Source organism: Portunus trituberculatus, chromosome 41 (assembly GCF_017591435.1).
Source record: "Portunus trituberculatus isolate SZX2019 chromosome 41, ASM1759143v1, whole genome shotgun sequence".
Lineage (NCBI taxonomy): Eukaryota > Metazoa > Arthropoda > Malacostraca > Decapoda > Portunidae > Portunus > Portunus trituberculatus.
Window position 1 is genome coordinate 19,348,441 of NC_059295.1, and position 12,500 is coordinate 19,360,940.

The following is a 12,500-nucleotide window of genomic DNA, read 5'->3' on the forward strand; positions in this document are numbered from 1 at the left end:
TAGTAGTAGTAGTAGTAGTAGTAGTAGTAGTAGTAGTAGTAGTAGTAGTAGTAGTAGTAGTAGTAGTAGTAGTAGTAGCAGTAGTAGTACTAGTAGTAGTAGTAGTAGTAGTAGTAGTAGTAGTAGTAGCAGTAGTAGTAGTAGTAGTAGTAGCAGTAGTAATAAACAGCAAGTAGTATGACAGTGATAGCAGTGAGTAGCAGTAGTGGTGCAGTGGTAGTGGTAGTAGTGGTGGTGGTGGTAGTAGCAGTGGTGCAGCAGGTAGGTGCATCAGCACCAGTGGTAAATCATTGTTTTTATTGTTCCAACTACTACTAATGCCACGACCACTGCTATTACAACAACAACAACAACAACCAAAACAATAGCTACTACTACTACTACTACTACCACCACTGCTGCTGCCACACTGCCACCACTGCCACCACCACTGCTGCTGCCACCACCACTGCTGCTGCACCACCACCACCACCACCACCACAACCACACCACCACTGCTCGCCACCATCATCATTCACTACTACCACCATCATTTCATTTGCTCACTACTGTTGCTGCTGTTTACCACCACTGCTACTGCACCACCACTGCTGCTACTGCTGCACTGCACTACTACTACTACTACTACTATTACTAGTATTACTAGTACTACTGCTACTACTACTACTACTACTACTACTACTACTACTACTACTACTACTACTACTACTACTACTACTACTACTACTATTACTATTAATATTACAACTACAACTACTGTTACCACTATCAAAACCTTTTACTCTCATACTTATTCTAAAACGCTTACTCAAATACTCATCATTCATATATGCAACAATTCTTAATAAAACTCATACTTTTATCCTCATTATCAACAATTCATCATCATCATCATTATCGTTCTCACCACCACTACCACTACCACTACTACCGCTACCACCAAGCGAGACCATTTCAACCAAGGCTCGTAAAAAAAGGGGTCCTGCCTCCCTCAGCTAAAACCTTCCCGCCTCTAAATTCTTCTCGACTGTTATAACTCGGCTAAAATCATATATTTTCGAGATAACAGGAAATCATTAGATTATGCAAATGACCGGCAGTAGTTATCTTGGCTAGCCCCTTCCCCTCTCCTCCTCCTCCTCCTCCTCCTCCTCCTCCTCCTCCTCCTCCTCCTCCTCCTCCTCCTCCTCCTCCTCCTCCTGCCTAAAGCCACTTTTATTTCCTCCTTCGTTCTTTTTCCCTCCATTTCCTACCAAAGATACGGAAAACTGGAGGAGGGAGAGGAAGACAGAGAGGCAAGGAGGGAGTCAAGGAGGAGGGAACGTAGAGAGGAGGTGATGTAGAACAGCGAGGAGAAGTAGAAAGGGAGCTTAGAGAGAAATTGATGGTAGGAGAAAAGTAGAATCAAGGAAGGGAAATAAAATGAAATGAGAAAGAAAAGAGGAGGTGATAAGGAGAGGAAAGCAAGAGTGAAAATATGAAAAAAATGAGATGGGAAACAAGTGAAAGGAAATAGGTGAAGAGAGAGAGAGAGAGAGAGAGAGAGAGAGAGAGAGAGAGAGAGAGAGAGAGAGAGAGAGAGAGAGAGAGAGAGAAAGAAATGGTCTTCATGCTTTAATTGTCTTTATCACTTAAAAAATTGTGACCTGATAAACCAAAAAAACGAAAAAAAAATACTTAGTGCTGAAAAATTCAAATAGAAACACGACAAATACGAAAGTAAATGCATTAATGTTTACTGATTTAACATTGAAGACGAAATGTAAAGAGGAGTCTCTAATATATAAAACAAAACAAAAAAGATTGGTATATAAGACAAACAATGCCTTACCTATATTTCTTAGAAGTCATGATGAAAACTACCATGCACTATTTTTACTTTCATTTATTTTCGTTGTTTAATTTTTTTTTTTTTTCCTCAGCATATCCCCTTTTCATATCCCCCTGTCCCCCAACCCTTCACTCCCTCAAGAGAGACAATTTCAAGAACAATGACTCCTCCTTCTTTTTATCTTCTGGTATTGAACTTTGTCTTGCTTTTTTTTTCATCCCCAGTTGAGAAGTTAATTAGTCTCCCTTCATTTATTTACCTGTGGAGTCTCTTTTAGGAGGCAATTCAGTGAGTCAGGAAATAAAAAAAATATATATTTGTCTATGAAATGCAAAGGAGAAGAAGCAACACAAAAGCACAACAAATATTTGAATGAGGATGAATAAAAAATGAAAGAAAAGACAAAGAAGAGAAGAAAAGAGACGACAGGAAGAGGAAGCTGGAGGAAGAGGAGAGGAAACCGCAGGAAAAGGAGAGAATGAGAGAGAAGTAAGAGGAAGGGAGGGAAGAGAGGGAGGAGTTAGAATATAATAAGATTAATTTCGAGGAACCAGAGAGAGAGAGAGAGAGAGAGAGAGAGAGAGAGAGAGAGAGAGAGAGAGAGAGAGAGAGAGAGCGTGTGTATATAATTATGTTTGTGTGTGTGTGTGTGTGTGTGTGTGTGTGTGTGTATTTAGAAATTATGAGAAGAAATAAAGTTAAAATGGCAGCGTGGGAGGAGACGGAGAAATAAAAGAAGAATGAGGAGAGGGAAGAGAAAAAAGAAAGAAGAATAGGAGGAAGAGGAGGAAAATAGCAAGAATTAAGTGACAGGAATAATTAGACAGCCTCAAGATGAATCCGTGGAGACCAATCTGTCTACGGAGAAACGACAGCTCCTCTTCCTCCTCCTCTTCCTCCTCCTCCTCCTCTTCGTCTTCTTCCTCTTCCTCTTCTTCAACCTCCTCCTCCTCCTCCTCCTTCAACTCTTGTCATACCCTTCTCTCTCTCTCTCTCTCTCTCTCTCTCTCTCTCTCTCTCTCTGGTCTGGTAAGGACGTGGCCGGCGAGGAGAATAAACAGAAGCACGTGAGTCGGGCTTCGAACTCCTCGCCTTCAGAATACCAATCCGACACAATCACGGTAATTGGCCGCTCTCCTGATTACCTGTGCTCACTTGCATACTCTCTCACTCTCTCTCTCTCTCTCTCTCTCTCTCTCTCTCTCTCTCTCTCTCTCTCTCTCTCGTCTGTGTAATGCTTAAAATGATATCTGATTTACTTACTTTTATTTAATTTTTAGTTTCTATTCCTACGCTTTGTCATATTCCACTTATTTTCCATCATTTTCTTTCTCTCTCTTCCCCTTTCTCTCCCTTTCTCTACTCTCCTAACCTTTATATGTTTCCCTTTCGTTTTTTTTCTGTTTATATTTTTATTCTCTCTCTCTCTCTCTCTCTCTCTCTCTCTCTCTCTCTCTCTCTCTCTCTCTCTCTCTCTCTCTCTCTCTCTCTCTCTCTCTCTCTCTCTCTCTCTCATCTATCATACGCTCTAAAATTATTCTGACACACACACACACACACACACACACACACACACACACACACACACACACACACACACACACACACACACACACACATCACTCATTATTGTCTCCTCACTTTCACATTTTTTTTTCTTTTCCTTAAACTTCTCTTCTTCATTTATATTCTTTCCTGTTTCATTCTTACCTCTCCCTCTCGTCTTTCCTTTGCATTTCACTTATCCTTTGGCTTCTTTTCCTCTACTCATATCCTCACACTTTTTTTTTCGTTAGTTTTCATCCCCATCTATTCATTTTTCTCATATGACCCTCCGTGCCTTTCTTTTCTTTGTCAGTCTCCTCACCAACCCTCAGCGAAACCCGCCTCATCTCCCTGTCTCTCCACCGTTCCTCCATTCATCCTGTCCCCTCCGCCACATTCACTCCCACACGTGCTGAAGAATCGAGAACTACTGCTTATGGATTTATTTTTTTTTTATTCACCTTGTATCTCTCGACTCCAAATAACTGTTGGTGTGGAAAATATGTGGTTTTATTTATAATAGCATATGTTTTATGTTATATTTGTGGTTCAAAGTGTATGGCTTTGATGTGGAAAAGATAAATGCTGTGATAGTTTTATTTTGTTTAGAGTTAGGGATGTTAGAATCATATAGTATAAACTCAATAAATAACAATAAACCAAAATTGAAAGAATATATAAATAGTAATTAATGCAATGTATCAAATTAAAGTGATGATTCTTAAGATTCTAATATTCACCTTATGCAGCGTGGTAGATGAATGGAATAGACTCAGTAATGAGGTTGTTAGTGATGATTCAACAGGCAGCTTTGAAAAGATTAGACATATTTTTGGAAAGAGAGGAAAAGTGGAAATAGGTTGGCCTTTCTAAATGGGGACCGTCACTTAGAAGCCTGACGTCATTTAGCGATTTCCATTATTTTCTATGTTTCTAACCATTTAATTACTGGGACGCGTTTTTACAATAAGATTTGGGTATGATTAGACGATTTTATTGACATGAGGAAAGGTCTGTGGAGATGAGGTCAGATGATTAATGGCTAAAGTCTTCACCATTTTAATCCCCACTTACGTTTCTGAACCTGTGTGAAATCACCAGGCTGTAAGCAGAATGAATATGAAAACGTATCCCGGTACTGAAGAGGTTAATTAATGACTGACCGGCTTACAAATGATCTCAGTCAATTATGGTAAATTTGTCCTTTAATTTACGCAAACACCACACACTACGTTCCTGGGAAAAAAATTGGTCTTTACTCTTTCTTCATCTCTTCCCAATTTTTTATGTTATCTTTCCTTATATATTCCCTCTCTTTCTTATTCAAGCTCCTCTCCGTAAACAGCTTCCTTACACGTTTTCCTTGTTTTATGCGCTTGCTTCTTGTTTTCTTCCGTTTTCTTTTTTTTTATTTCTATTGAAACATCGCTTCATAGACATCCCATTATCTGCCTTTCAGTCCTTCCTTACTTTCATCTCTCTCTCTCTCTCTCTCTCTCTCTCTCTCTCTCTCTCTCTCTCTCTCTCTCTCTCTCTCTCTCTCTCTCTCTCTCTCTCTTCCTGTCACCCACGCTCCCCTTTCATCCTCCCTACACCATAATATTACATAGATTAAATAGAAAGACAAGTTATCATACTGGTGGAGAGAGAGAGAGAGAGAGAGAGAGAGAGAGAGAGAGAGAGAGAGATGGGGGAGAAAGGAGAGCAGAGGGGAAAGAGGAAGGAAAGAGGGACGGTGAAGGGGAGACACACACACACACACACACACACACACACACACACACACACACACACACACACACACAGGCCTCGCTCCCTGTAACAAACTACCACCAAGAAAATGGATTTCCTGTAATAAAATAAAATAATTATGGAGTTTCGGAACTTTCTTATCTCGCCAACCAATCAGTGCTGTTATCGGAGGCCGCCCGCGTCCGTTTGCGTGCCTCTCCTTTAATGGAGTCGGCATAAGAATATCTGAGTCATTTTTCATTCAAGCAGGGAACCACGCGACTGTTTTTCTTATTTCTCACTATGGGGGGTTTGGTAAGAGGAGGAGGAGGAGGAGGAGGAGGAGGAGGAGGAGGAGGAGGAGGAGGAGGAGGAGGAGGGTGGTGGTGGTGGTGGTGGTGGTGGCAGAGGAGGAGGAGGAGAAAGATTGGAGTTGTGTTCGCTTTTACTACTGTAGGTCTCTCATTTAGATTAGTTAATGGCAAATATCATCGTAAACATCAACATGTCTGCTGCTGCTGCTGCTGCTGAAGTTTTTTTATTACTTCTTTAGGAGGAAAGAGAGAGAGAGAGAGAGAGAGAGAGAGAGAGAGAGAGAGATGGTGATGAAAAATACAAAATATGCTTTACGAATTGTCACTCTAGATTAAGTAAACAAACAAGTATACAATTTACCACAAAATAACATGTTAAGACCCCCAGTGTATATCTTATCTGTCTATCCTTCCCTCTTTGTATTGTTTGTGGCTTTTAACACTGCACGTCTGTCAATGTAATCAATATAAATCAAATAACTCTTACTTCTATCACAGACCTAACCCCTTTAGAACCAATGTACCAAAACCCATCATAATCTAATGCTGCTCTGAGACAAAACACGTGAACTGCACTCATAAATAAACAGTGAAGTACAGGCGTGTGGAGATACGGAGAAGATGAGCCTTGTATGTATGGAAGGGGGGGTGAGGAAGGACTGTGGAAGGAAGGGAAGGTCTGATAGTTTTTCTCCTCCTTAATGTTTGAATATCCGAACTGAAATAGATTACATTCGAAATACTAATGGTGATGGAAAGGGGAGGAAAAGGAGGAAGGGGAGACGGCTAAGAGAGAGAGAGAGAGAGAGAGAGAGAGAGAGAGAGAGAGAGAGATGGGGATGAGTAAGGAATGGATGAAAGGCCGTAGGAGGAAGACGGGTAAGAGGGAGTAGGAAGGAAAAGGGCGTGACTAAGGTTTAGGGAGAGAGAGAGAGAGAGAGAGAGAGAGAGAGAGAGAGAGAGAAAGAGAGAGAGATACTAAAAAAAAAAAATGAAAGGATTCCATTTAAGATCAGGTGTTAGAGGAGGTGGAGGAAGAAGATAAAGACAGGAAGAAAATAAAGACAAAAAAAAAAAAAAAGAGCGAGAGCAAAAAAATACACCTCGAACAAGAAAAAAAACCAAGAAGACAAGAAAAGAGAAAAGGAGACAGAGAGAAAAGGAAAGCAGGTGTAGTGGAGGGTAGGAGGAAGAATACGAGGAGGAGGAGGAGGAGGAGGAAGAGGAGGAGGAGGAGGAGGACACATTGACAGGCAATTTAACTTCCAAATCGTCCCACATTCGCTTCTAACTGGGAATAACACAGACAATCACGGCTATTTGCATTTAGAAATGATGCCGACTTTCTCCTATTATTTCTTTTCTCTTCTTTTCTCTCTGTCTTTCCGTCCCCATCCTTCCCTCCGCTCCCCTCTTCTCCCATCCTTCCTCTCCCCTCCCATCCCTTCCTCTCCCTCTTGCTCACATACGCTGGATAATCATTTGTGTTGCTTTCTGAGGGAGAGAAAACGGAGAGATGGAGGAACGGAGGGAGGGAGGAAAGAAGGGAGGTAAGTAGAAATGGAGGAAGATTTGTTGTTATTTCAGGAAGGCTCCATTAATCGTGTGTGGCCGAGTGACTTTATTTGCTTTATTTATGAACCTTATTCAGGGGAAGCACAGAAGCGAGAAGAGGAGGAAGGAGAAGGAGGAGGAGGAGGAGGAGGAGGAGGAGGAGGAGGATGGAGGAAGAGGAGGAAGAAAGATGGAGGATGGAGGAGGAAGACGATGGAAAAGAAAATGGAGAGAGAGCGGAGAAGCGAGAAACGGGATATAGGAAAGCAGGAATAGAATAGACAGGAAGCATTGAGAGAGAGAGAGAGAGAGAGAGAGAGAGAGAGAGAGAGAGAGAGAGAGAGAGAGAGAGAGAGAGAGAGAGATGATGGATTGGGAGTGATTCATAACTGAGAAGGGAGGAAAATGAAAGAGGGAGAGAAGGAGTAGGCGTATGAAGAAGGAGAAAATTATGATGATGGAAGCACTGAAATTTAAAGGAGTAAAATTCAACGGTTTACTTTACCAATAATAAAAAAAAATAATAATAATAATTTGGAGTTAATTATCAAACCTTATTTAAAAAGAACGATAAGTTGAGAGAAAAAAAAAGTTGAGCTAAGAGCCATTTATTTATTTATTAGACACAACTATTTGAAGAATAAAAGAATATTAAATAAATGTTGAAATTTCGATGAGGGTGATGATGATAATGAAAATAGTGGTGAATATACATATATAATAAGAAGAAAAGGAAAATAACAAGGAAAAGAAGAACAAGGACAAGAAATTGATAAAATACTCAACCAATAAACCACACACACACACACACACACACACACACACACACACACACACACACACACACACACACACACACACGTCGGAGAGAGAGAGAGAGAAACGACAATAATTTACTCCCAATTAACAAATGACACAGATAAGCCCATTATTTATAGTGTTACCTGTGCATTCCAGGTAAGTACGAGGCTTTGGAGTGGCTAAGTACCCGCCTCACCCCTTAATGGGCCAGGTGGGTCAAGGTGAGGCGGCTTTGCTTAATGGCTGTCGAGATCAAATGGATTAGATTGCCATTGAAGCGTGGTGGCTGTGTGTGGAGAGTACAGACCCCCTTGAAGGAGTTCTGTTGTGTTCCCTAATGCCACGGTGATGAATCGAGGGGAGGCGAGGAGGCAAAGAGTTAGTGGTAGGAGAGATTGTAAGGTAAAGGTGTGTTTTGGTGGCCAGGAATGTACTAGTAATTTTTTTCTTGGGGGGGGTGGGTTGGGGCCAGTTTTATTATTTATTTTTTTTTATTGTTGGTTACTGGAAATAAAGAGAAAGAGTTAGTAGTAGGAGAGACTGTAGGGAAGAAGTGTGTTTTGGTGGGCATAAATATAATAGTAACTTTATTATTTTTCGTCAGTTTTATTTTATTTTTTTTTTATATTCTTGTAAGTTGCTGAAAATATACGAGGAGGGAAAGAGTTAGAGGTGGGAGAGATTGTAAGGTAAAGTTGTGTTTTGGTTGGCAGGAATATGCAAGTAAACTTATTTTTTGAAGGGGTTAGTTTTGATCTATTTTATGTTTTGTTGGTTGCTGGAGATAGACGAGGATAGAAAGAGCAAGTTGTAAGAGTTAGTAGTATTTAAGATTGTAAGGTAGAGGTGTATTTTAGTGGGCAGGAATGTGCTAGTAACTTTCTTATTTTTTGTCAGTTTTTATTTTTATTTATGTTCTTGTTTTGGATTGCTGGGAATAGACGAGGAGAGAAAGAGTTAGTAGTAAGAAAGATTGTAAGGTAGAGGTGTGTTTCGATGGGCAGAAATATACTAGTAACTTTCTTATTTTTCGTCAGATTTATTTATTTATTATGTTCTTGTGGGTTACTGGAAATAGACGAGAAGGCAAAGAGTTAATGGTGCGAGGGATTGCAAGGTAGAGGTGTGTTTTGGTGGCCAGGAATATGCTTCTAACTTTCTTTTTCTTTGTCAGTTTTTTTTATAATTTTGTTGTGGGGTTTGTGGACGAAGACGAAGAGGGAAAGGAGTTAATGGTATTTGAGATTGAAAGATAAAGTTGCTCTTAGGTGGATATTTTATTTTTTTTTTTCATTTTTTTCTGATGATATATTGCCTTTGAGTTACTAGAAATAGGCGGGGAGGGAAAGATTTAGTGTCATAAGAGATTATAAGAAAAAATGTTGTTGTTTTTTTCTAGACAAATATACTAGTAACCTTTTTTGTCATCTTTTGCTAATGTATCGGTTGTGGGTTACTGGAAGGTAATGCAGTATTTCAACCCTCTGACTGCCATTTGTCATAGCTTTCCGTAACTATCAATCACTCTGAGACATCTTTACTCGTTTCACAGCCACAATCAATTTTTGAACCAGAAAAAATTGCAAAATGTATCTTTTTCCTCACTTACTTTCTTGTAAATGATTTTATAAAGACTTCTAGCACTGCTTCTGGAGGTGCTAATAGTCTCGCGTCGCAGTGAAAGGGCTAATGTTAATGTGTTTTTTATTTCTGAAAATGCGAACTCCTTTGATATATTGGAATGTTTTTTCTATGTAAAAGGTTGAATAGAATTTGAGAGTGAAGGAAAAAGCGAACAATACTGGAAGGAAGTGAGAAATAATACTCGTGAAGTGACCGTGACTGTACTTCCTCTAACGTCTCGACAGGACATTCCTCGCATAACATTCGCTAACACAACTCTAGAATGTTTGCTAAACTAGGCTTGTTATCATCCCTTGACATACCATAATTTGAAGGTGATGTTACCGAAGAGTAGTGCTCCGTGGGGTAATAGTCACCATTGAAAAGATTTGTAACCGTAGTACGTACATGGTAATCGTTGACAGAATTGTGATTATTACTAGTTTATGAACATGATTCCTTTGTTATTAGCGATAGTATGTACACATTCATTTCTTTTCATTAGTGGTAACATGTGAGCATTGATTCTTTTGTCCCGGCAGTTGAAGAAAAAATATGTAGAGAAGGAGAACATTGACTCACATAACTCTCTCTAACACAGCGTAACAATACACCAATACATTATAGCTGGACAGGGAGTGACCGCTTCCGAACCAGGATATTGTCATTGTAAGAAGAAAAAGACCAGACAGAGGCATTGTGTAACTACATCTTAAGTATTCTGTTGAGGTTAACTGACCAGGAGAGGTACAATAGAGCAACAGAAGCAAATGGATATCACAAGCTGCTATAATTCATTGCCTTACTCTTTAGCGTCGGGTAAAATAAGTTCTGGAATCTAAGACGCTCATAACTTACGGGATTCAGGAATGATGTAATAAGCATTGAACGGAGAACGCAGTCTGTAGATGAACGTATACAGCATTATATAACGAATTGTTGCCTCTTGATACCTACTTTGTCAAATTGTTGATAAATGAGGTATTAAAACTGTCGTAGAGAGACGCATAACTCGTAGAAACTTACACATTATTACAACTTCTAATAACGACTTGTACAGCGTGAATGAACACTAAGAACACTACAGCTATTGATCGCCTCCCCTTGTCACACTTCGTCACCTTTGAATGAGGGTGATGCAATACAAAACCTTACGCTGCAGTGGTGGTCGTTTAATCATTACACTGGTAGGAAATGTATTGGAGGTGGTGGGTTTTGTAAAAGTTTTCTGAGTGTTTTATGTTTATTGATTGTCTCAGTGTAAATACAACAAGAGTGATAGTATTACTTCAGGTTTTAGTTAATGTTTATTTTTTTTTTTTTCTGATATGATTTTGTTCTTGAATGATGAGTTTCAATTTGTGTTAAACTTCTGTGATACATTTTCTCACTTCAGTTTATCATTGGTAGTTATGCGTATTTTGATATGTATGTTTTCTAGATCCTCCTTGAGCACCGATATATTCATCATAGTAGCTTACAACATAACACCACATTGTTCAGTTTATATATCTGTGTTTGTTATATAAATTGAACCACATTTCTTCGATTTCTTTCTATTTTTTCTTCTCAAATTCTCTTCAAATAAGCTCATTCTAAAGATCCATCCCCTCATATCCACCTCATCCCAAACCACCACTCCACATGCACCAATATCCACTTCACTTCACGTCCTCCTTACTCCCATTCCTTCCAATCGAAAATTTTCCACTCCTCCTCTTCGCCTCATCTCATCTCATCTCCCTCCCCTTTTGAACTTCTTTCTGTCTCTTTCACCTGAGACTCATCTTTGGCCCCTCCTCCTCCTCCTCCTCCTCCTCCTCCTCTCTCTCGTCTTGCTTCACATTTCTGAGTCAACCCCACCCTCTCCTTCCTCTCCTCACCTCTTCACCTCGGCTCACCTCACTCGTGCCCTCCAAGTCACCGCCACCAAACACTCCACTGTTAAAATCGAGTTTCGCGTAGCTGATCCTAATCCTGTCTCTTATCTGCTTCCTCTCTCCCACTCTCCCACTCTCCCCTTCTCTTCCTCCCTCTCTCCCTCTCCCTCTCTCTCTTCCCCACGGTGGTCCAAGTCACTAATCGTTTTAGATAAATATCACGGTGGCCACAAGGAGGGCGGACCAATATTTGAGGAGCAATATAGAAAATGGGGTGGAGGAAGCCCATGGTTGACTCAAGGGGCTGGAACGTTTGAAAGTCATCCCGGTGAAGGGTGATACGGACCGTGTGGAGGAGGATGTGAAGTGGTGGTGGTGGTGGTGGTGATGGTGGTGGTGGTGGTGGTGGTTGGTGTTGTTGTTGTTGTGAATTGAAGTCAAGAGTTTAAGTTTTTTTGTTCCTCTCGTGATTGGCTTTTTCTTGTTGTTATTTACGTGTAATGTCATGGTGAGTGAGCGCCCGGGAGACAGTGATGGTGGTGGTGATGGTCGGAAAGGTGGTGGTTATGGTGGCGGTGGAGTTGGTGATGGTAATGGTGAGTCACTGGTGCAGGACAGTATTCCACTCACTGTTTGGGAGTTGAGTTTTTTTTTTTTCACTTTTATTATTATTATTCTCTCTTTGTCATATTTTTTGGGTAGTTTGTTGCAATTTCTTTTAATTAAATGACTCCTTGGTATGTAGTTAGATATATGTTTTTTTTTATTTATTTTGTGTTTATTTTCCAATTACACTTTCCTGCAGAGTAAACATCATTTTTTTTATTAGTTTTATTATTTTTTTTTTATAGAAGGAAGGAAAACAATCCAACATTTCTCCATTACATGTACATTACCTCTCCCTCCCCCCATCCCTCTCTCTCTCTCTCTCTCTCTCTCTCTCTCTCTCTCTCTCTCTCTCTCTCTCTCTCTCTCTTTCTACGTTTTTTTTCTTGTCATTTTCGTGAATAAAAGTGCATAACTCCTTATTTTTTGTGTTCATATAATTCTTTAGATTTCAATATAATGTAAAATATCAAAATTACAATACACACACACACACACACACACACACACACACACACACACACACACACACACACACACACACACACACACACACACACACACACACACACACACACACACACACACACACACACACACACACACACACACACA

At 40.1% G+C, this 12,500-nt stretch overlaps 2 long non-coding RNA genes across 2 annotated transcripts in view; one reads left to right on the plus strand and one right to left on the minus strand.

The window, feature by feature from the left end:
* Positions 1-12,500, plus strand: part of LOC123516584 — a 204,889-nt gene that overhangs the window by 72,601 nt on the left and 119,788 nt on the right. The window lies entirely within an intron of this gene.
* The window catches only part of LOC123516583, a 19,734-nt gene that overhangs the window by 762 nt on the left and 6,472 nt on the right, over positions 1-12,500 (minus strand). The gene's annotated exons all lie outside the window — the stretch shown is intronic.